Genomic DNA, 25175 nt, shown 5'->3' with positions numbered 1-25175 from the left:
TGTTCTAATGGTTAGTCTTATTTTAATTGTTATTTTACTTAAATAGGATTAATTAGTAAATGAGGTCGTATTTTTAGTCTCGTTCGCGGAGAAAGAATAAAATTTGGGTTCAAACAACCCATTTTTAGGCGTAATTTTCGGACCTAGCCCATAACAACCCAAGCCCAATACCCAATACCCACTAACCTAACCCTACATACTCTTCATTTTAAAGATAAGAAAAGGACCTAATTTCCTAGAACCAGGACCCCAAAAAGAAAATTCGCCACTGACACCAAAAAAGGAACCCCCCCTGAAAACCATCTTCCTTGCCCCACCCCAAACGACCCTCTCTTCAAGACCTGTGAGCTACAAAATACAAAGAGAGACCCCCACCTCCCTCAAAAGCTCTCTCTCTGTCCCTCTCTCGTTTCTGTGGCACTTCCATCGTCGGCGAACTTGCCGGAAATGAGAGAGTAGCAATCGCTCACTTGGAGCTCAACCACAAAAATTTCCAAGAGAACCCTGGATCATCTCTTTTCTCCGAACCAAAAGATCGAGCAGTCACTCCTACGCCATTCTAGAGCCACAACCTGCAAAGAAAAGAAACAGAAAAGTGAAAGGGAAGGGAAGAAAGGGACAGACGATTTGGGGATAGAGATTTGATTGGATTTTTTGATTTTCAGCTGGGTTCTTTATTTTTGAAAACCAAAAAAAAAACACAAAAGGATTTTTGCTTCTCTGCTTAGCCTGCTTTCATCTTGAAGAATCAGAAAAGTGCAAAAAAAAAAGTATTTCTCTTTCTCTTAAAATATTAGCTTCTAAAATATGGAGATTTTTGAGAGTTGAAGCTCATTTTCTGTCGAGGTTGTCGCTGTCCAAGTTCTCCGACGCTAAGCATTTTCAGATTCAAAATTACTTCGATTTGAGGTCCGTCACTATCTTAACCTTTATTTGTTGATTGTGTCTTATATGATGGTTGAATGAAAAACTTGTGTGGATTTTGGCCTACTTGTGATATTTTGAGACGGAATGTCCGCCCTTAATTGAAATTTCATTGTTTGTTTAAGCTTGTTCATTTACCAGTTTAGTGCAAGGTTAGAATAGAATGTCTGATATTCATTGGTTAGTATTTACTTAGATCAATATGTTTAAAATAGATATAAGCTCTTAAGAAAAGAAAAATTCAATCAATTGTTTTTAAGGTATAAAATATTAGTATAATTGGAAGCACTTGAATAGAATTGAACTAGATTTATTCCTTAAGTTAATACCAGGTCTAATTTCATGAATTATTTTTGGAATCTAGAGTCAATATTAGAGCTAGTATATGTTCGAGTTTCGATGTGCGCTTCTCAATTACTCAGTGTTTGTTCCTGGTGCATTGATGTAATTACTTGTTTAAATACAATGGTATAAAATTAGTTTGTCCACATTTTTAAGAAAAGAAAGTAAATTGCTTCTGTTGGAAGACAAAAGAATATGACTAATTGAAATTGAATGGAAATCGGGTTATCGTTGTTGTTGTCATACGAAGGAAGATTACTGTTATGTTTATTTTGTTTATTTACTTTATTTCTACTTTTAATCGCTAGGAGCATGTTTAGGTCATCGAAACGTGAGTAGGCAAGCTTTAGGCACGTAATTAAATCATCACAACTATGGGTACGGTTCCCGTGCCGTAGTCGTGATACCTAATTTCAAATTAGTTTTAAATATGAATATCTATAGTTCACTTAGTTGAATGCTTTTCGTTTAATAAATTTGAGGTGTACCATCCAATCATCTAGTCTATGACCCTCACATCGACATCTTAGCTAGTATAGAAAAATGCCCTGAACTCTTGTAGTTTGCTTTAGGCGCGTTAATTAAATAAATTGTCATAGCTACAGGTACGGTTCTCGTGACGTAGTTGTGATGCTTAATTTCTAAAATCTGGGGGTACATTTATGTGGCTCGGCCACAATTTAATCTTGTTAATAAAATAAACATGTTGTGGATCGTGGGTACGGTTCCTTTGATATGATTCGCAACGTGTAATAAAATAATTAGTTGGATAACAATTGGATTACTAAAAGCGGTTTAATAGGAATAAAATGCACGTAGGTTTCAAGAATATTTTAAAATCAGATAAATAGACCAATAATAATAGTTGAGCGATCGTGCTAAAACCACGGAACCAGGAATGCCTAACACCTTCTCCCGGGTTAATAGAATTCCTTACCCGGATTTCTGTGTTCGCAGACCATAAATAAGAGTCAAAACCTTCCTCAATTCGGGATTTTAAACCGGTGACTTGGGATACCATAAATTATCCCAAGTGGCGACTATGAATTTTAAATAAATCATCCCGTTTCTATTGTCACTTAAATTAGAAAAACTCGCTTATACACGTTTCGGGTAGAAAAATGAGGTGTGACAGCTCTGGCGACTCTACTGGGGATAAGAACCCAGAATCTCTGGTTTAGGGTTCAGAATTTGAGCTTAGAATAACTGTTATAGTTGACTTTTATTTATTATCGGATTTTATGTGTTTGAGCTTAATGTGTTAAATGTTTCTTTTTACTGCTTTGATATTATTTGAACTGTGTATAAACTGTTACGAAACCCCTCTCTTCTAATCTTCTGGGATATGCACGCTGGCGTGACTTCTTTTTCGTTAGTGTCATATCCAATTTAGAACGAGGTTCAGACAAGTTGCAAAGCCGGATGATCTTTTGGTTACCGGTACGTTGCCCCCCGGCTCAAGTTGTTCACTCGGGTAAGCCAGATCTAGAACAATATAACTCAGGTTTTTAACCTAGAATAACATAGTCTCATGCCGGATTCCTCATAGGAACGCTTGATTACATCATGTGCATTTGACTTTGTGGACTCAACACAGAGGTTGGGTCCATCTAGGACAGGTGTACCCAAAAATAAAAGACCATCCTGATGCATCCTATGTGCTACATGTTGCAATTTTCAAAGGTAAAAGGGTCATTTGGCAGACCAATGAGGTTTGGGGATAAATAAAAAAGAGGATGAAGTGTAAAAAATAAAGTAAGGCCTAGTTGTGTTTTTCTTTCACATTTTTTTAAGAAAAAGACAAAAAAAATGAAAAATCCAAAAGATTTTGCTCTTTTCCATCATTTTAAAAAAAAAAAAGAGGAAAAGAAAAATACAAAAAGAGTTTACGTGTTTCATCATTTTTCAAAAACAAAAGACAAAAAAACATATTTTCTCTAAATTAGTTGTTTTTTATTCTCGCTCGTATCCAATCTGCCCGAACTACGCATACCCGATTCTCGTCTTTCGGGGCGTGATACATAGGCAACCCACATAGGGCCCGGTCTTCCTAGTGAGTCTTAGGTTCTTGGCTTCGCGGGATCTTAGCCAAATCTTGTATTTTTAGCTGCTTTTAGCCACATAGGTTAATTTTAAAAAAATAATCAAAATCATGTCTTGCATGTGTCCAACAGGAAGGGTTATTGTCTCACATAGCGTTCCAGGTCTTTAACTTTATTTGGTCTTAATTTTCTCATATAGGTTTGGACTTACTTACCGGAGTTTGAGCATAACAGACACCCCAGGACCATCCAGTCAGGGTCGTTCATTCAAGAGTTTGCTTAAGGAGATTTTTTTTAGTTATTATGTTTTGAGTCTGTTGTTTTTTATGTCAACTTTTACCTTCTAATTTTGTACAGTAATGTCGAATCGTTTAGGTGATGTTAGAGTTTGTCATAGTTTAATTAAGTTTGCCGAGTCTTTGTTATTGTACTTCCTATTTTGTATTTGGAAAATGTGTTATAAATCAAAAATCCAAAAAAAAGAAATTTTGCGTTTTTATATTTCCGTTAGATGTTTTCTTTAGAATACTAATTCTAGGAATAAAAAAATCATTTGAGGTGGTTTTCCTTTATTGAATTAATATTTAGAACTCAAAATAAAAAATTGCTTTTATATTTCCTTTAAGTACATTAAGACTAAAAATTCAAAAAAAAAAGAATTTTCTTTTAGTACCTCTTCAAAAGTATTCTTTAAGATATTAATTCCAAAAATCCAACAAGATTTTCTTTTGAGGTTCTTCTTTGGGAAATTAATGAAAAATGAATAAAAAAATATTCTTTTTTATTTTCACTAGAACTTTAGGTACATAGAAGAAAAAAAACATACTTTATATGTTGTTTATCTTTAGAGTTTCTTCCTTAGGTAATCAAAAAATGAAATCCAAAAATATGTTTTTTATCTTGTTCATTTCTCGTTTCGAAATCTTTTTTTAGAGATATCAAATGAAAATTCAAAATATTTTTATTTGGTTTATTCTTTAAATTTCCTTCCTAAAAAAAAGAACCAATTTTTTTTCTTCTAGGATTTTTCCTTAATAATTTCTCATAGACTATTTGTTTCAAAAAAAAAAAAGAAGATATATGCTCGTTTAAGCTTGAGTTTAGAATATGTTATAGAACATTAAGTCTATAAAATTCAAAAAAAAGAAGAGATTTGCTTCTTTTATTTCTCTTTTTTCATAAGAGTAGTCATTAATGTAATAAACAAAAAGAAAAAAAAGAAAAAAGAAAATGAGAACGTCAGTTTGTTTACTTTCCCGATCTTTCCGAACTATGCAAAGATCTAATTCATGCAGCGTCATGATACATAGGCAACCTACATAGGGTTCGATCGAATCATATTTTATTTATTAGAAGAAAAAGAAAAAAGAACAAAAAAAAGAGAAAAAAAGAGATGAAATTATGCGACAACCCGACCAGTCGTCTTATGAGTTACCGCTTCGTTTTCCCCATTTCTATTTTTTTATGCCTTGTTTATCTGTGTTATGTGGTATCGAGTTGTTCGGATCGAATCCGGAGTGATTTTGGTAAGGTTTGAGACACTTAGTCTCCTTTGAGGAAGCTTAAGTTGGAAAAGTCAACAAGATGTTGACTTATATGTTAGAGGGCTCGGATGTGAGTTTCGATGGTTCGGTTAGCTTCGGGAGGTGATTTGTGACTTAGGAGCGTGATCGGAATGAGTTTTGGAGGTTCAGAGTAGATTTAAGCTTGAATTTGCGAAGTTGATATTTTGGCGATTTCCGGTTGGTAGGAGAGATTTTGATATAGGGGTCGGAATGGAATTCTGAGAGTTGCAGTAGTTCCGTCGTGTCATTTGGGATGTGTGTGAAAAATTTTAGGTCATTCGGATGTGGTTTGATTGGGTTTTTGATCAAAAGCGATATATTCCGAAAGTTTGGCTTGAATCCGATGTGTTTTGGTCGATTTGATGTTGTTTGAGGTGTTTTGAATATTGGTGCAAGTTTGAATAAGGTATTAGGATATGTTCGTGCTTTTGGTTGAGGTCCCGGGGGTCTCGGGGTGATTTCGGATGGTTAACAGAGAAGTTTGGAATTTGTTGCAGCTGCTGAAATTGCTGCTTCTGGTATTTTCGCACCTGCAGATTGGGGACCGCAGGTGCAGCGCCGCATAAGCGGAAGGTTGGCCGCAAAAGAGGATTTTAGAGAAGTCGTCAGGAACCGCAGAAGCGGTTGGAATACCGCATCTGCGATGGCGCAGATACGGAAAGTTGATCGCAGATGCGGGAAGGGGAGTTTAAGTGAGGACCGCAAATGTGGTGGGTTTGACCGCAGATGCGGTACCGCAGAAGCGAAAATATAGCCGCAGATGCGAAAATATCTGGGAAGAAGGTATAAATTGTGGCCTTCGCAAATTTTGAGGTATTTCACCATTTTTATCTCGGCTTTGGAGCTTTTTGGGCGATTTGAAAGAGGGATTTCAAGGGAACTTCATTGAGGTAAGGAATTTGGACTTAAAACTCGTTCCTATGCTATTATTTCATGGATTAGAGCTAGAAATTGTGGAAATTAAGGGTGAAAATTGGGGAAACTAGGGCTTGGGAACTTAGGCCTTTAATTGAGGATTTTAAGGACCATTTGGGGTCGGTTTCTGAACTTTTGATATGTATGAACTCGTGAGGAGCTAAAGAATCTGTTGATATAAAAAATTATTGAATTCCGAGACGTGGGCCCGGGGGTCGGGTTTTGGTAATTTCGGGATTTGTGTAGTATTTTGATTATTTTTGCTTGGGCTTCGTTCCCTTAGCCTATTTAGACGTCCTCGTTCTGATTTTGGATAGATTCGACGCGAGTGGAGGCCGATTCGAGGGACAAAGGCATCGTGAGCTAGATATTTGACCGGTTCGAAGTGAGTAATGATTATAAATGATGTTCTGAGGGTTTGAAACCCCAGATTGCACATCGTAGTGCTATATTGAGGTGAGGCACACTCTTGATGACGAGCGTGGAGTCGTGCACTATTGGGGATTTGACTTGGTCCGTCCCGATTGATGATTTTACCGCGTATTTGAATGAAATCTATTTGCTATCATCATTATTTGGGCTGAATGCCATATTTGGGCTTCGTGCCAACTATTTGAACCCTTCGGGAATTTCTATTGATATTTCCTCAATGTTTTGACTTTATACTTGAACTCAGTCATGCTATATTTCACTGTTTTCATACTCAGCCATGTTTACTCAGTTTTGATACTTAAACAATATTTTTAAATGATGTTTTGGCTGAGAAACACTATTTTACTATCGCCCGAGTGGCTTGTGAGGATTTTTGACTGAGTAAGGCCTATTTTGTGAGGAAATATTGATATTGATTTGAGGCTGAGGGCCTGAGATATGTACGCCACGAGGTGGCTTGATTGATATGAGGTCGAGAGCCTAGTGATGATGCCACAAGATGGCTTGATATTGCACTTGGGCCGTAAGGGGCCCCTCCAGGAGTCTGCACACCCCCAGTGAGCACGAGTACCCATTGTGAAGTGAGATTGAGCCTGAGGGGATGGTATTGTTCTGAGATGTTGCCCGAGGGGCGGTTTTGTTGATACAGTGCCCGAGGGCGAACTTCTATGTGTTTATTTTTCCACAATTGCCGTCAATTACCTGCTTATTTATTGAAAGAGGATTTTACTCATCTTTTTACTGGTTTACTATTTTCAAATGGTTTTACTGCTTCATTATAGAATGCCTTGTGCCTTACGTGTTTTCTTGCTTTTAGTCTTTATTTACATTTGTTACTCACTGTGTTGGAGTACTCACTTTACTCTCTGCACCCTGTGTGCAGATTCAGGCGCAGCTGGTCCCGCTCTCGAGTGTTGATCATTCCAGCTTCAGGCGGATCCGAGGAGTCTTTAGATAGCTGTTGGCATTTGCAGCCCGGAGCTCCTCCCTATCTTTTTTCCTTTATGTACTTAGTTCAGTACTAAACTCTGTAGTTACTTTGGAGTATTCAGTGTTGTTAGATGCTCGTGACTTGTGACACCCCGGTTAGGGCTGTGTTGGAATGTACTTCCATATTTTATTGATATTACCTGCTACTTAGTATTATTAAATCATGTTTTAGACTGCTTTCTTGCTGTTTAACTGTTTAAAAAGGGAATTGGGTTTAATTGGCTAGCCTTGTCTTCACGAGAGGCGCTATCACGACCGGGTTCGGGTTTAGGGTTGTGACAAATTATGGGATGTGATAAATGAGAGGAAAGAAAAGAGTGATAATTAGAAAAAAAAAAGATAAAAAAGGAAGGAAAATGAGCAAGCCAAGAAGGGCTAGAAAGGAAAGAAAATAGAAGATTGAAATGAACAAAATTGGGATGATGCCAAGTGACCTTGTGACCCTAAAAGTCATTCTAGAATCGTTAATTGTTGCTAGGTGCATTGCACTCAATGTGATATTTTAATGCCTTAATGCTAACAAGATGTCCCCATTTTGTTCCTTTTGTTATCTTCATTGAGCAGAAAGGTGGTTGGTTTGTGGTTTTTAAGTAACTCGTCCATACAACATAAGGTCAAAGAGCAAGGTAGCCATGCCTAGCAAAGACTTGGACATGGGGGTTATTGATCCGTCTAAGGGAATTGTTGAATCAGAATCTGAGTTGAACTAAGAGGTCTTAAGGTTGAAAGGACAGATGGCCAAAATATAGTAAGCCTGGATTAGTGGGCGTCCTCCACCATCAGTTCCCACTAACTACACTGAAAGCCTTGTCACCATTCCGCCACTGTCACAAGTCCAGGATATCTTCCCCACAACCTTTTCACACTCCACCCCCAGAACCACCTCATATCCCGCTCCTTTGACCACTCGTATTTTTGTAGCTCATTCACTAGCTTCCTTTCCTCGATCATCTAGAGAAACTATGTTCAAAATCCCCGATGCCCAACATTGTGCTCCAAAACCAACTTTCAAGGTCTCGGTTCCATACTCTCACGCTCCTCATTTTGAGCCTCCCGATGAGACTACAAAGCCTGCTAAGACAGTGGAGCAAGATGAGATATCCAGAAAGCTGAAAGGGTTTAAGATGCCAAAGTTTAATTTGTATGATGGGCGTGGAGATCTAGTAGACCATCTGAGGGGTTATTGCAGTGAAATGATAAGTGTTGGCGGGAAAGATAAGTTGCTGATGGCATATTTCAGTGAGAGCCTGACTGGGGCAGCTTTGGAATGGAATACTCGTCAAAATATCGGTAAGTGGCATACATGGGATGACATGGCTCAAGATTTTGTGCGACACTTTCAGTACAATATAGACATTGTCCCAGACCTCTCCTCCCTATCTTAGATGGAAAAGAAATCCAAGGAAAGTTTTGGGGAATTTTGGTTCAGATGGAACAAACAAGTTGCTCGGTGCAGTCCTCCCATTGATAGAAAAGATGTTGCTGAGCCCCGCCAACGACAAGATCCAGTGGGCATTCCTGCTAAACGCTTTTAGCCTCAATACTGACCCATTAACATCCCCAAACTCCACATAATCCACCCTAGTATTATCCTCCGAACAACGTCTGACCATTTGTCCAACCATTGGGTCACTCCAAAAGGCAAGCACGAGCACCGCAAAAGCTTCACCAACCTCCACAAAATTTTTAAGTGCCCTATAAGCGACATTCAAGCCAAGGGTGTAGAAGGGAACAAAGGCTGAAAGATAATTTTACACCAATAGGAGGGTCCTATGCCAGTTTGTTGAGAGATTAAAGCATTACGACATGATTTCACCTATTCCTATAAATTATATAGACCCACGTGCGAGAAGCTTTGGCCTTGCTAAAAGGTTGAATACCATTCCAATGCCCAGGGACACAATGTTGAAGATTGTCGTGCTTCGAAAAGGGAAATAAAAAGAATGATTCAAGAAGGAATAATTGTGGTCCAAGGCATTAATACCCCAAGTGTCACACATAATCCCCTACAAGTACATGACAACGCACAAATTGTTGGGATGGTCTGCAATAACGAAGGGTTGGTCAAAGGAGTCAATGAGCCACTTGGTGAAGACAACATGATTGAAGCTTGTGAAGGTCCTAGTAATGTTGATGCGGAACTCAGTGGCTAAGATGCCAAGCTTGGTAATTGGAAAGATGCTCCTTTCTTGGTTAGTTAGGGAGGAGTTCTAGTGGTTTATTTTGTTGTCATTTCTGTTGTCCAGGTTATTTCAGGGTTGTAATCCGGATATTGTGTTGTAACTCAAACCCTTCTATCCTTTTATTTTGTCTAGTTCATTTAGTCGTAGTAACTCGTTTAGCATTATCTAGGTTCGTTCCAGGGTTGTAACCCCAATTTAGTTTTCTTGTTTTGTTGTACAAACCCTTTCACCGTCTGTCTAATGCAATTTGCCGTTTTCTGTTATTTTTAGTCATTTTTTTTGTTTATTCCTCTTTTCCTTTTATAGTTCTTTTCCCGCTGATTCTAGTGACATGACATGCGCACGTAATTCTCAGCCTGGTTTTAAAAGTTAGTTTAGTCATGAAGCAATGAAACAACTTTGAAGATGATTGGGGCACTTGAGGAAAATAAGTATAGATTTGGACATTTCGAGATCATTTGAAGCCTGAACCATGTGAAACTGGGGTAGATAATTTGATAAGTTAATAGGGTGACAAGAATTCGTTAAAGGAGAGTGCATCCCAGACAATTTGAAGCAAGCAACTTTGAGTTAAAGTGCATCTCAAGTTACGAGATAAAGTCAAGAAAGTTTTCTCCGAATTGACGGAGGATATCCATTGTGAAGGGGGAATGACCCAACGAGGGTTCTATACTTGACAAGGTGCTAAAGAAAAGTGGAAGGCATATCAATGATATCAATGCCGATGCCGCAAAAGAAACATTGTGCATGATCTTCAATCCTCAAATTGTATGTGTTGTACTTGGCATTTTCAGGGATTGGGAGGCCCTCTTTCAGCTACCCAAATACTTATACCATTCGATACCCTTTTGAGCCATTACTGATTTCTTTGACCTTCCCTCTTTTGGAATCAAGTTAGAGTCATACAAAAAAAAGAGTTCATGTCCCCATAAGTTTATTTTAGAAAGTTCACTCCAAAAGGAAAATTCAAAAATAAAAGAGAAAAAAGGGGAAAAAGAAAGAAAAAGAAAAAAGAAAAAGAAAAAAAAGGAAAAAGGAAAAAAAAGAAAAAAAAGGAAAAGGAAAATAGTAACAAAAGTAGTCTTGTGAACTACGTTTGACCTGATTCTTGTCACCACAAGATACGTAGGTAGCCTTACGGTTCGGTCATACCAAATAAAATATTTCATAATCCCACGAAGTTGAGAGTGGGGCAGTCTTTCTTAGTAACTTTATCAAAAGAAAAAGAAAAAAAAAAGAATCAAATTCTCTTGTTTTAGAAATTGGGGCAATGTTTTTAGAATGGATTCCAAAAGTTGTAAATAAATTAACCCCGTTGTCTTAGTTATTTTGAGCATTTATGATATCCTTTTTTTTAACCTTGTCCAAAAGCCACATTACAGTCCAAAAAAGACCTTCCAGATAATCTTTGAGAGTGCTGAGTTTAGACATGCCTAGAGTATATGATGTTTTTACCATGGTTAATGCCTTGTCATCTGCAGAATCAGAGAAAAATAAGAAGAAAAGAACAAAATGAGAGAGTCTTATTGGTGAAAACCTTCACAGGCACCATAAGACGATGGTGAGTTGAGAGAAAGAACAAAATAAGAGAGGCTTGATGGTGAAAACCCTTCAGGCACTACAAGTTGAATAAGGACTGTGAATTAGATAGGATAATCGGAGCATGGAAGCCCAGTTTCACGATTCAGAGGTACCACAAGAGTTGAACATTCAACTTGCTTGATAGATTAGGCCACTTAATCTAAAGGTGCATGTCATGGTCATTAGAGTTGGTATCCAAATCTGATAAGTTTCTACTTTGTAATTTTCTTGTTAGGAATCATCTCTTTCCATTGTCCTTACTCTGTTCCTTTTGTCTTGTTTACTTCCTCTTCCTAAGTCTGTTTGGTCAGAACAAGTGAGAAATGACTTCTAAATTTGCTACCAGCTTTCCAATTGCATAAAGCAAAATCTGGCTAGTACATCAAAGTGGTTTAAGTCAATAAAGAACAGTATGCGCACTGAGTGGGTGGAAATCGACATGCTTTGGGATTCATGTGAAACACAAAGGTTCGGTATATGTCAATTCATGAGCACAATGCAACAGATAGAGGGTGTTGGGTTTGAACAGATCAAAAGTATTTTCTGTGACAAGGTTGACAGAGAAAGTGGTTGACCAATAACAAGCAAGGTCTTCCAAGTGGAAATCAAAGTTATCATGGCAAGTGAATGAGCAATAGACCTCAAGGCCAAGGTCAGTGGTTTAAGTCAGAAAAGAACAGTATGCGTACTGAGTGGGTGGCAATTGACGTGCTTTGGAATTCATGTGAAACACAAAGGTTCGGTAAATATCAATGCATGAGCATAATGCAACAGATAAATGGTATTGTGTTTGAATGGATCAGAGGTATTTTCCGTGATAGGGTGACAGAGAAAGTGGTCAGTCAATAAACAAGCAAGGCCTTTCGAGTTGAAATCAAAGTTATCATGGGAAGTGAAGGAGCAATCTCCCTCAAAGTCAAGGCCACAAACCAACCACCATGTTTAAACTCACAAGTTTTCTTTGTTTGAAATAGGGACGAAGACTATGTCCAAAACAAACCTTGGAAGCTTGAATTTTTTCAAGTGTCGTGCCCAAATTTTTGTCAGTATAAAGGTAGTTTGAGAAGGGTAAAGAAAATTTGTTCGATCTGCAGGAACCCTTCATGAGGAAAGTATGGTTCAGGGTTAGGAAATTTCGTTTGTTTCGGAGGAACCCTCTTGGAGGAAAGCATGTACCAGACAGATGTGCCCAGATACCAAACTGGGGTAGAAAAGTTTCTTTTGTTTTGTCTGTTTTGTTGTAATTAGGTGCCCACCTGAAGAACAAGGGAATACAGTTCAAGTTTTGGCAATCAGGTGCCCACCTGGAGAAAAAGGGAATACAGTTCAAGTTTTGGCAATCGGGCACCCACCTAGAAAATAAGGGAATACGGTTCAAGTTTTGGCAATAAGGTGCCCACCTGGAGAACAAAGGAATACAGCTCAAGTTTTAGCAATCAGGCGCCCACGTAGAGAACAAGGGAAGTCATTTTAGAATTTAATTCAAGTTAGAAGTAGCAGAAGCTCACGAGAAGAATGCGAGTCAACAGTCTGAGATGATCAATAGAAGTAATCTCAATCCAGAATTAAAAAAAAAGAAAAAGAAAAAAGAAAAGGGAAGTGAATCAAAAATGCAGAAGCTGAGACAAAAGATGGATTGTTCAAGACATGACTGAAGTCACAAGTATGGTGTGCCCGATTTTGATCCGAAGAAGCCGTGGAAGAATGAACTAACACCTGTAGCTAACAAGTATCAAGGTTCAAACCTAAAGTCTGCATGAAGAACTATTCAAGACTCAAGATCAAGCTTCAGAAGACTTATAGATAGGAATTTTGTAACTCATAGTTGACAGGCTTAGTTAATCTTTTTCATTTTTGATTGTGATGTAATACCAGGACTGCGGACCAGAACCTCGACGGAATGACACCTCAATCGTCTCTCCACCTCGGTATACTCCATCACTGTTCCTACTTCTGAACTACACGCGGCCTGATTCCTTTATAGCCAAGGATATGTAGGCAGCCCAGATACCAGGGTTCGGTCACATTCTCCTTTCTTTTAGTTTTTGGTCTCCTTAAATAAGGGTCGGGTCAAAAAACATATCTAGTCATTCTTTGTTTGAAAATACTTTGTATTTCCAGTCAAAGAGGAGCAACTGTAGACATGTGATTTTTGACCCTCCCCAAAATTTTACATATTTTATCATTTAAATACTTAGTTTAGCTCTAATATAATTATTTCAACTAATTTTGACTCTTTTACTTTATTTCATCACAAAATAAAAATTACAAAAATATTTCTTCTTTTTAGTTGCTTTTAGTTTATATACCTTTCATAAAATTAAAAATATACAAAAAAGTACCTTATTTTTTATTTTAATATGATATTTGAAAATACCCAAAAATAGGTTTGTTTTAACGGTTAGTCTTATTTTAATAGTTATTTTACTTAAATAGGATTAATTAATAAATGAGGTCGTATTATTAATCTCGTTCACGGAGAAAGAATAAAATTTGGGTTCAAACAACCCATTTTTAGGCGTAATTTTTGGACCTAGCCCATAACAACCCAAGCCCAATACCCAATACCCACTAACCTAACCCTACATACTCATCATTTTAAAGATAATAAAAGGACCTAATTTCCTAGACCCAGGACCCCAAAAAGAAAATCTGCCGCTGACACCAAAAAAGGAACCCCACCCCCTGAAATCTATCTTCCTCGTCCCACCCCAAACGACCCTCTCTTCAAGACCTGTGAGCTGCAAAATACAAAGAGAGACCCCCACCTCCCTCAAAAGCTCTCTCTCTGTCTCTCTCTCTCTCTCTCGTTTCTGTGTCACTTCCATCACTGGCGAACTTGCCGGAAACGAGAGAGCAGCAATCACTCACTTGGAGCTCAACCACAAAAATCTCCAAGAGAACCCTGGATCATCTCTTTTCTCTGAACCAAAAGATCGAGAAGCCACTACTCCGCCATTCTAGAGCCACAACCTGCAAAGAAAAGAAACAGAAAAGTGAAAGGGGAAGGAAGAAAGGGGCAGACGATTTGGGGATAGATATTTGATTAGATTTTCTGATTTTTGGCTGGGTTCTTTATTTTTGAAAACCAAAAAAAAAAACACAAAAGGATTTGTGCTTCTCTGCTTAGCCTGCTTTCATCTTGAAGAATCAGAAAAGTATAAAAAAAGTATTTCTCTTTCTCTTAAAATATTAGCTTCTGAAATATGGAGATTTTCGAGAGTTGAAGCTCATTTTTCGTCGAGGTTTTCACTGTCCAAGTTCTCCGGCGCTAAGCATTTTCATATTCAAAATTACTTCGATTTGAGGTTCGTCACTATCTTAACCTTTATTTGTTGATTGTGTCTTATATGATGGTTGAATGAAAAACTTGTGTGGATTTTGGCATGCTTGTGATATTTTGAGACGGAATGTCCGACCTTAATCGAAATTTTATTGTTTGTTTGAGCTAGTTCATTTACCAGTTTAGTGCAAGGTTAGAATAGAATGTCTGATATTCATTGGTTAGCACTTACTTAGATCGATATGTTTAAAATAGATATAAGCTCTTAAGAAAAGAGAAATTCAATCAATTGTTTTAAGGTATAAAATATTAGTATAATTGGAAACACTTGAATAAAATTGAACTGAATTTTTTTCCTTAAGTTAATACCAGGTCTAATTTCATGAATTTTTTTTGAAGTCTCGAGTCTATATTAGAGCTAGTATATGTTCGAGTTTCGGTGTGCGCTTCTCAATTACTCGGTGTTTGTTCCTGGTGCATTTATGTAATTAGTTGGTTAAATACAATGGTATAAAATTAGTTTGTCGGCATTTGTAAGAAAAGAAAGTAAATTGCTTCTGTTTGAAGACAAAAGAATTTGACTAATTGAAATTGAATTGAAATCGGGTTATCGTTGTTGTTGGCATACGAAGGAAGATTACTGTTATGTTTATTTTGTTTATTTACTTTATTTCTACTTTTAATTGCTAGGAGCATGTTTAGGCCGTCAAAACGTGAGTAGGCAAGCTTTAGGCACGTAATTAAATCATCACTACTATTGGTACGGTTCCCGTAGTATAGTCGTGATACCTAATTTCAAATTAGTTTTAAATATGTATATCCATAGTTCACTTAGTTGAATGCTTTTTCTTTAATAAATTTGAGGTGTGCCATCCAATCACCTAGTCTATGGCCCTCACATCGACATCTTAACTAGTGTAGAAAAATGCCCTGAACTCTTGTAGTTTGCTTTAGGCGCGTTAATTAAATAAATTGTCACAGCTACGGGTACGGTTCTCGTGACATAGTTGTGATGCTGAATTTCTAAAATCCGTGGGTACGTTTATGCGACCCGACCATAATTTAATCTTGTTAATAAAATAAATATATTGTGGATCGTGGGTACGATTCCTGTGACATGATTCGCAACGTGTAATCAAATAATTAGTTGGATAACAATTGGATTACTAAAAGCGGTTTAAAAGGAATAAAATGCACATAGGTTTCAAGAATGTTTTAAAATCAGATAAATAGGGCAATAATAATAGTTGAGAGACTGTGCTAGAACCACGGAACCCGGGAATGCGTAACACCTTCTCCCAGGTTAACATAATTCTTTACCCGAATTTCTGTGTTCGCAGACCATAAATAAGAGTCAAAACCTTCCTCGATTCGGGATTTTAAACCGGTGACTTGGGACACCATAAATTATCCCAAGCGGCGACTCTGAATTTCAAATAAATCATCCCGTTTCGATTGTCACTTAAATTAGAAAAACTCCCTTATACACCCTTTCGGGTAGAAAAAGGAGGTGTGACAATAATCACAATCTCAATCACAATCTCACCACCGTGTGTGGGGCATGACGTCCAATCACGACCCGATCGGCTAGGCTGTCTCACCACAATGCCGTGTAGGTCGACATCAACCTTCACTAGCAATCATCTAATCCCAATTGAAGAGAATAATTTCAATCACATCATTCTCATCCCAAATAAGGGGAATAATCACAATTCACTCCTACACCTACACGTGTAGTTTAAGGTGTGGGCCGTTACAACCTACCCTTCCTCGGTTCACTAATGATACTCCTAAAAACATTTTGTTATGGCACACAAGGGAAATAGAAGTACAAATATATTCACCTAATAACCTTTCACACTATGTATAGCTTCATTAGTAGTTTCAACCATTCGCAACATCATTATTTTCTTGGCTCAATTCGCCATATGTATGATTATTCTTTTATGGTACTACGACCGTATTTCATATTCTACACTTTCATTTCTTGATTTTCCATGATCATCATCACAAACATCAACTTATAGAATATTTTGAAAATTATAACCTTAATTTCATCAGTAGTGGAGGCTTTAAACACAGTAGATCACTTTCTAAAGTATGGAGCACAATGACTACTAATCGCAACACAAGTTAAAAATCATTAATTAGTAATACACTGTATCTTTTTTAAATACTTCTTCCCAAAAGGCAATACACAATTTCAACTCTTGAGTAAGTAAGAACTAAAATCTCATTGGAAATATTTATAAAGGAGATCATGGTGATTTACGATTTAAACACGACTTAAAATCAATTGCACTAGTTACAACAACGATGCACGTTTTATATATCACTCTCATTTCTTTCACTTTCAAGCGTATTTATTGTTCATCATCAATAATAGCATTTGGAATCAAGGACTTAAGCATAATAAGAGTCTTAGGCGCATTGAGTTTTCCTTCACAATTGGGCATAACAAATTGCAATTTAAACATGATTTGAAAACATACTATCTTGACATATTGGTCACATTAGGATACCGAGAACACAAGATTATAGGAGAATTTGGTGCACATTTTTAGTATATACCTTTCAACACAAGCTTATTCGGAATAGTCAAATATATAAGGAATAACTCGGAACATGGGAATTAGGAACTTGGGCCAACCATATTTGAAACTTACGGGAACATTGTGCAATTCGATTCCAAGAGAGAAGTTTAGCCAACATACCTTGCTTGAGCTTTCCTTAAGTTACTACAACGTCCCAACACATCTAGAAATATCAACCTATAGGAAGACATCGAAAACCAGACAATAATTAGAGGGATTCTCATGGTGTAACTCTCTTAGGATTTTTGTCAAACACCTAATATGCAAAATTGACTACAAAGCTCTCAAATGGTAATCCCTTCCTCCCGCAACCAATTTCAACAAGATACTACCAAAAATAGTTCAACAACCTCACATTCTACCACCTGTGGGCACATGCATGGCCTAAATCCAACTTTACAATCTACTTAGACCCTAAACAAACTTGCATAGATGATGTAGGACAAGAACTTACCCGAATAGATAGTGGTCTATTGAGTGGCTTCCATGATTCTTGAAGATTGGTGCAAGAATGGGTGATCAGATTGCTAGTTCTTCTCCTTCCCTCTTTAATATACTCTTACTTCACTAAAAGCATCAGATATCCGCTTCAAAATGAGCCCGAAAGGCTATTTATCAAAATGGGGGCGGGTTATAAAAATAGGAAAATGAACCCTTCGAACTCAACAACAAAAGAACGACCTCTGTGGGTCCCAACTGTACCAGCATATAGCCTAGACACCTCAACCGTGCAAATCTCTACTCCAACAAGCCCCTGCCTCGCGAATTGGCCTCCGAACAACTCGAATCTAGCCACAAACAACTCAATATGATCAACACAAGCTATATGAATCAATTCCATATGATAAAGCTAAGTTCTTTAACAAAAGTCAAAAAGTCAACACCGGGCATACGCCTCAAAATTCGACAAAAATTACAAAATCGGAACACCCATTCAATAACGAGTCCAACCATACCAAAATAACCCAATTCCGACCATAAATCGACACTCAAATCCCTAAATCTTACTCTTCAATCCCTAGTCCAAAATTCCCCTAAATCTTACCTTAAAAACACATAATCTAGGTGGAAAATTCAATGGGTATTCAATATTAATTAATAAAAAACAATCAAAAGTGGATCAACTGAAATCTAGTGAAAACCCCTTCAAAAATTGCCTCAATTCGAGGTCCCAAAGTCCAAAAATGAATAAAATCTTGGAACCCTTCGATTGCCAGTGCTTTCGCACATGAGATCCACTTAACCGCATCTGTGGTCCTACAGGGCGATAAAAATTCTACTTATACAGTTTCATGATGTGACGACCCGAAGGTTCATCACCGTAGTTCTTCCTTGTTCCGCGCTTTCAAGGCCTTGAAAACCTCTCTTTTAGTTGCCTCGATTGGCGTGCGCAGTTCGGGCGCGTAGCCGGAAAGTTTTTATGTTAGAATATGTGAATTATGTGAAATATTTGATGAATTTTGGTATTAATATGCATAATGTTGACTTCGGTCAATATTTTGGGTAAACGGACCCGAACCTGTGATTCGACGGTCCCGGAGGGTCCGTAGGAAAATATGGGACTTGGGCGTGTGCCCGGAATCAAATTCCGAGGTCTCAAGCCCTAGAAATGAATTCTTTGTGTGAAATTGTTTTCTGAAATTAATTAAGGAAAATGAAGAAGAAAATTGATCAGAAAACTGTGGTATCGGGCTCGTATTTTGGTTCCGACGCCCGGTACAAGTCTTAAATATGTGTTAAGCACTATCTGTAAAGTTTGGCTAAAAACGGACATCATATGACGTGTTTCGGACTAAAAATGGAGAGTTTGAGTTATGAAAGTTGAAGAAAGAAAATCATGTGTTTGAGGCTTGATCCTATGTATATGATGTTATTTTGGCGATTTGATCGCACGAGTAAGTCCGTAAGATGTTTTTAAGGTTGTGTGCATGTTTGGTTTGGAGCCCCGAGGGCTCGGGTGAGTTTTGAATGGGGCCCGGGAGGTCTTGGACTTAAGAAAATGCAGGTTCAGGTGTTGCAGACACCAGCGCGGCCGCGGTCATTTCCGCGTGGTCCGCGCTGGAGCCGTGCGGCCGCGATGCATTTTTGTGCGGTCCGCGTGGCTGAGTCTGAGGGTTAGGGTTTCAGGTTAACCAGAGCGGCCGCGCACCAAAATAGTGCGGTCCGCGCTGGAAGGGTTCAGAGAAGCCCCACTTTTCTCCCACTCGGCGCGGCCGCAACACATTTTTGTGCGGTTCGCGCCAGGTCCTCAGAAAGGTATACAAGTTTGGAAAATCTCAGTCATTTTTCACTTTTCAAAAACCCAAAACCTAAGAGGCGATTTTCCAAATAACATTTTTTCTCCAAAACGATTGGTAAGTGATTTCTAACTTAATTTCTTTATTCCTTAACATCTTTTAACATAATTTCAACTTCAAATCAAAGATTTTTATGGGGAAAATTGGGTGTTTTGGGTAGAACCTAGGTTTTCTACAAATTGAGAAGTTGGACCTCAATTTGGGGTCCGATTTAAAAACAAATCATATATTGGGATTCATGGGGGAATGGGTAACCGGGTTTTGGTCTGAACCTCGAGTTTCGACCACGTGGGTCCGGGGGTATTTTTGACCTTTTTGGGGAAAACCTTGAAAAATCTATTTTCATGCATTGGAGATGATTCATTTAGTAATTATTAATGTGGTTAAGTAACTTATGACTAGATTCGAGTGGATTGGTGGTGGAATCAAGAGGTAAAGCTATACTAGAAGCGTGAGTTGAGTTTGGAGCATTCAAGGTAAGTGTTTGTTCTAACTTTGGCTTGAGGGAATAGGATTAGGATGATATTTGCTACTTGCTAATGTGGAGTACGGTGTATAGGCATGGTGATGGTTATCTATGCACCGGAGTCTAGCATGACCGTGAGTCTTGATTGCTTTTAATTCGAATAATGTGACACAAGCTCCTTGTTTATTTGATGAGTTTCATATAATGTGAATGTTTGAGGTAAAAATTGTGATTGGTGTACTTCTGGAGCGTTAGCTCGAACATGAATGTGTTAGTTGAGGAAGAATGGATTTTAAAAGGAGAATGTGTTGTGAATACTCCCTTGCCGGGATGTGTAGACTGATATATATATATTCTCCCTTGTCGGGATATTTTGGGCTGTTAGCTGTACCCTTGCCGGGTTAAAGGTATTGAGTTGTTATTCTCCCCTGAAGGGGTCTACTATATGAAGTCAGATATTATGAACTATATTATGGGATCGTGTGGCACGCCGTCCACTTATATATGATATTATGGGATCGTGTGGCACGCCGTCCACTTATATATGATATTATGGGATCGTGTGGCACGCCGTCCACTTATATATGATATTATGGGATCGTGTGGCATGCCGTCCACTTATATATGATATTATGGGATCGTGTGGCACGCCGTCCACTTATATATGATATTATGGGATCGTGTGGCACGCCGTCCACTTATATATGATATTATGGGATCGTGTGGCACGCCGTCCACTTATATATGATATTATGGGATCGTGTGGCACGCCGTCCACTTATATATGATATTATGGGATCGTGTGGCACGCCGTCCACTTATATATGATATTATGGGATCGTGTGGCACGCCGTCCACTTATATATGATATTATGGGATCGTGTGGCACGCCGTCCACTTATATATGATATTATGTTTATCTGTTACTCCCCGATAGCATGTCCCCTCCCAGTTTTACTTTGTATTATCTTGTTATTGTTTTCTTGCACTTGTTGTATATATACCTGTACAGGTTAATGGTGGTAGGTACTGTCTAGCCTCGTCACTACTTCGCCGGGGTTAGGCCAGGCACTTACCAGCACATGGGGTCGGTTGTGCTGATGCTACACTCTGTGCATTTTTGGTGCACAGATCAGGGAGAAGCTTACGGACCGCAGCAGTAGGACTTCTGGGAGCGATCTTCAGTCCAGGGACTCTCGAGGTAGCCTAGCTGGCGTTCGCAGGCCGAAGTCCCTTTCCATGTTTTTTTGTTTGTTTATCTTGTATCAGACAAACATGATGTATTTTCTTTCAGACATTGTTTGTAGTATTCTGTAGTAGTCCGTGAGCTAGTGACACCATACCTTGGGTAGTGATGTGTATTAAACTTCCGCACTTTTGGTTTTCAGATGCTTTAGATTTAAAGTCTTCTGCTTAAATTTTGTCTCGTGTATTATATTGTTTGAAAGAAAGCAGGAAAGGTGTTTTAAATATTTGGCTTGCCTAGCTCCGATAGTAGGCGCCATCACGACACCCGATGGTGGAAAATCCAGGTCGTGACACATGATCTCCTCCTACCTTCGCTTCTGCAGACAAGGCTCCACATCTACGAAGTCGCAGCAGCGACCTCCTCTCCGCTTTTGCAGAAATAGCTGTCACTCGCCCAAATCGCACCTGCGCTTCTCCTTCCCGCATCAGCCATCTCGCAGGTACGGAAAAACCTTGCACTGCATGTCCCCTCATCCCAGTAAAATTCCGCACCTGCGATGCCACACACACCTCTGCGGTCACGCACCTGTGACCAAATCCTTCGCAGATGCGATCGTATCAGACCTGGTGCACTTCAACAAATCCTCAAGTCCAAACTCATTCCGATTTCCATCCGAATCATCCCCGAGGCCCCCGGGACCCCACTAAAACATACCGACACATCTCAAAACACGATACAATATTAGTCGAGTACCTAAATCACATCAAACAACATAAAAAATACGAATTGCACCCCAATTTAACTCTAATAAAACTAATGAATTTTCAACTTCTACAATCGATGCTAAAACCTATCAAATCAACTCCAATTAAACTCAAATTTTGCACACAAGTCATAAATGATACAATAGACATATTCTGATGTTTGAAACAAAAATCTAAGTCCGGTAACCACAAAGTCAACACTCGGTCAAACTTCTCAACTCTCCAAAACTTCAACTTTTCCAACTATCGCCAATTCAAGCCAAAATCTCTACGGACCTCCAAATCAATAACCGAACATACTCCTAAGTCTAAAATCACCATATGGATATATTAGAACTATCAAAACTCTATTTCAGAGTCAATTACACATATGTCAACATCCAGTCAACTCTTTTAACATAGGCTTCCAACCTTGGGACTAAGTGTCCCAATTCACTCCGAAACATCTATGAAACTAAAACAACCACCCCGGTAAGTCCTATAACAATAAAAATACATATAAAAGGCAATGAATGTGGGAACCATGCTGAAGTCCAAAACATGATATGGATTGCTGAAATACTTCCGGAGCATGGAAATATGAAACACTAGATGAATCGATAGACTCCGCGGTAAATAAGCCACCTCCTCAATCCTCTCAAGCATATCAAAAGGGCCAACATACCGAGGACTGAACTTTCCCTTATTCCTGAACCTCATAATACTCTTCATGGGTGAAACTCTAAGCAATACCTTCTCTCCCACCATGTAAGCAACATCACGAACCTTCTGATCGATGTAACTCTTCTGTTGAGACTGTGCCATGCAAAGCCGACCTGAATCAACTTAACTTTTTCCAAAGCATCCTAGACCAAGTTAGTACCCAATAACCTAGTTGCACCCAGCTTAAACCAACCAATCAGATACTAATACTGCCTCCCATACAAAGCTTTATACGAATCCATCTTAATATTCAATTGGTAGCTGTTATTGTAGGAATACTCTACAAGCGACAGAAAAAGATCCCAAGAACCCCTGAAATCCATGACACAAGCGTGTAGCATATCCTCCAATATCTGAATAGTGCGCTCGGACTGTCTGTCCTTCTGAAGGTTGAATGATGTACACAACTCAACCAGTGTGCCTAACTCTCACTGCACTGCTCTCCAAAACTACAATGTGAACTGCGAGCCCCGATCTGAAATAATTGACACTGGCACACCGTGAAGGCGAACAATCTTGCGGATATAGATCTCAACCAACCGTTCTAAAGAATAGGTAGTCCCAACTAGAATGAAATGTGCAGACTTAGTCAACCGGTCCACAATCACCCAAATAGAATCAAACTTCTTCAAAGTTCGTGGGAGCCCAACTAAAAAGTCCATGGTGATACGCTCCTATTTCCACTCTAGAATCTCGATTCTGAAGCAAATCACCTGACCTTTGACTCGTACTTCACCTGTTGACAATTTAAGCACCAAGCTACAAACCCAACTATATCTTACTTAATCCTCCTCAACCAATAGTGCTAGCTCATGTCCTGATATATCTCTGCGGCACCCGGAGGAATGGAATACCGCAAACTGTGGGCCTCCTCAAGAATCAACTCACGTAACCCATCTATGTTGGGCACACAAATTTGAACCTACATCTGCAACACCCCATCATCCCCAATAGAACCTCCTTACATCACTGTGCTGAACTGTGACCTTAAGGAAGAGAAAATGGGGGTCGTCATACTGACGCTATCTGATGAGATCATATAAGGAAGACCAAAAAACCACACAAGCTACAACCCGACTAGGCTCCGAAATATCTAACCTTACGAACTGATTGGCCAAGGCCTGAACATTTGATGCAAACGGTCTCTCACCAACAAGAATAAATGCAAGGCTACCCATACTCACCGCCTTTCTACTCAAGGCATCATCCACCACATTAGCCTTCCCAGGATGATACAAAATAGTAATATCATTGTCACACCTCCTTTTTCTACTCCAAAAGTGGTATAGGAGAGTTTTTTCAATTAAAGTGACAATAATCAAAACGAGATTATTTATTTAAATTCAGAGTCGCCACTTGGAAGAGGAGGAGGCAAAGATGGCAGTGACGGAGGCAAAGACGACAGCTTTTGCTCGTTTGTATGAGGAACTAGGGAACAAAGGCGGGGGGGGGGGGGAAGAAGTGAGTGAGGACGGCTAAGGCGAGAGAGAGGACGGCTCGGGATTTGGACCAAATGAGGTGCATAAAAGATGAGGACAACAAAGTTTTGTTGGGGGATGACCAGATTAAGAGGAGATGACAGACCTACTTTCATAAACTTCTAAATGAGGAAAGGAATCAGGATATTGTACTAGGTGAATTGAGGAATGCCGACAGCCCCCATGAACTAAGTGATTGTCGGGACATTGAGGTCGATGAGGTCATGGAGGCAATGCGTAAGATGAGAAGGGGCAGAGCTACCGGACCAGATGAAATTCCGGTTGAGCTTTGGAGGTGTGTGGGTAGAGCAGGCTTGGAATGACTTACTAAGTTGCTTAATGTTATATCCAAGACTAATAGGATGCCCGAAGAGTGGAGGTGGAGTACAATGGTCCCGTTGTATAAGAACAAAGGCGATATCCAGATCTGTAACAACTATAGGGGTATTAAATTACTAAGTCATACCATGAAAGTCTGGGAGAGAGTGGTAGAAATGAGAGTGCGAAGGACGGTGTCTATTTCAGACAACCAGTTCGGGTTCATGCCGGGGCGATCTACCACAGAAGCTATCCACCTTATTAGGAGGATGGTGGAACAATACAGGGATAAGAAGAAGGATCTCCACATGGTGTTTATCGATCTAGAGAAAGCGTACGACAGGGTTCCTAGGGAGGTCTTATGGAGATGTTTAGAGGCTAAAGGGGTCCCGGTTGCCTACATTAGGGCGATTAAGGACATGTATGATGGAGCTAAGACTCGGGTTAGGACAGCAGGAGGCGATTCCCATTATTTTCCGGTTATTACGGGGTTGCACCAAGGGTATGCGTTCAGACCTTTCCTATTTTCCCTGGTGATGGATGCTATAACGCATCATATTCAAGGGGAGGTGCCATGGTGCATGCTATTTACTGATGACATAGTCCTAATCGATGAGACACGATGCGACACCAGCGAGAGGTTAGAGGTTTGGAGATATACCCTTGAGTCCAAAGGTTTCAGGTTCAGCAGGATGAAGACGGAATACCTTGAGTGCAAATTTGGGGCAGAGTCGACGGAAGCGGGAGTGGAAGTGAGGCTTGATTCTCAAGTCATCCCTAAGAGGGGTAGTTTCAAGTACCTGGGGTCGTTTATTCAGGGGTCCGGGGAGATCGACGAGGATGTCACACACCATATAAGGGTGGGGTGGATGAAATGGAGGTTAGCGACGGGAGTCCTGTGTGACAAGAAAGTGTCACTGTTACTGAAAGGTAAATTTTATAGGGCAGTGGTTAGGCCTGCTATGTTGTATGGGACCGAGTGTTGGCCGGTGAAGATATCACACATCCAGAGGATGAAAGTTGCAGAGATGAGGATGTTGAGGTGGATGTGCGGGCATACAAGGAAGGATAAGATTAGAAATGAAGATATTCGAGAGAAGGTGGGTGTGG

At 39.2% G+C, this 25175-nt stretch overlaps 2 long non-coding RNA genes across 2 annotated transcripts; both read left to right on the top strand.

The window, feature by feature from the left end:
- Positions 1–248: 248 nt before the first annotated feature.
- On the top strand, positions 249–3807 carry LOC142179467 (uncharacterized). The gene is made up of 2 exons (XR_012707663.1): positions 249–909; positions 3508–3807. It is a non-coding gene; the product is annotated as an uncharacterized LOC142179467 (long non-coding RNA).
- Positions 3808–13617: 9810 nt separating this feature from the next.
- Positions 13618–21042, top strand: LOC142179466 (uncharacterized). Its single transcript, XR_012707662.1, has 2 exons — positions 13618–14282; positions 20746–21042. It is a non-coding gene; the product is annotated as an uncharacterized LOC142179466 (long non-coding RNA).
- Positions 21043–25175: the final 4133 nt, after the last annotated feature.

This window comes from Nicotiana tabacum, chromosome 3 (genome assembly GCF_000715075.1).
Source record: "Nicotiana tabacum cultivar K326 chromosome 3, ASM71507v2, whole genome shotgun sequence".
Taxonomy (NCBI): Eukaryota; Viridiplantae; Streptophyta; class Magnoliopsida; order Solanales; family Solanaceae; genus Nicotiana; species Nicotiana tabacum.
The sequence above is the reverse complement of the archived record's forward strand: the minus strand, read 5'-3'. Positions and strand labels throughout refer to the sequence as shown.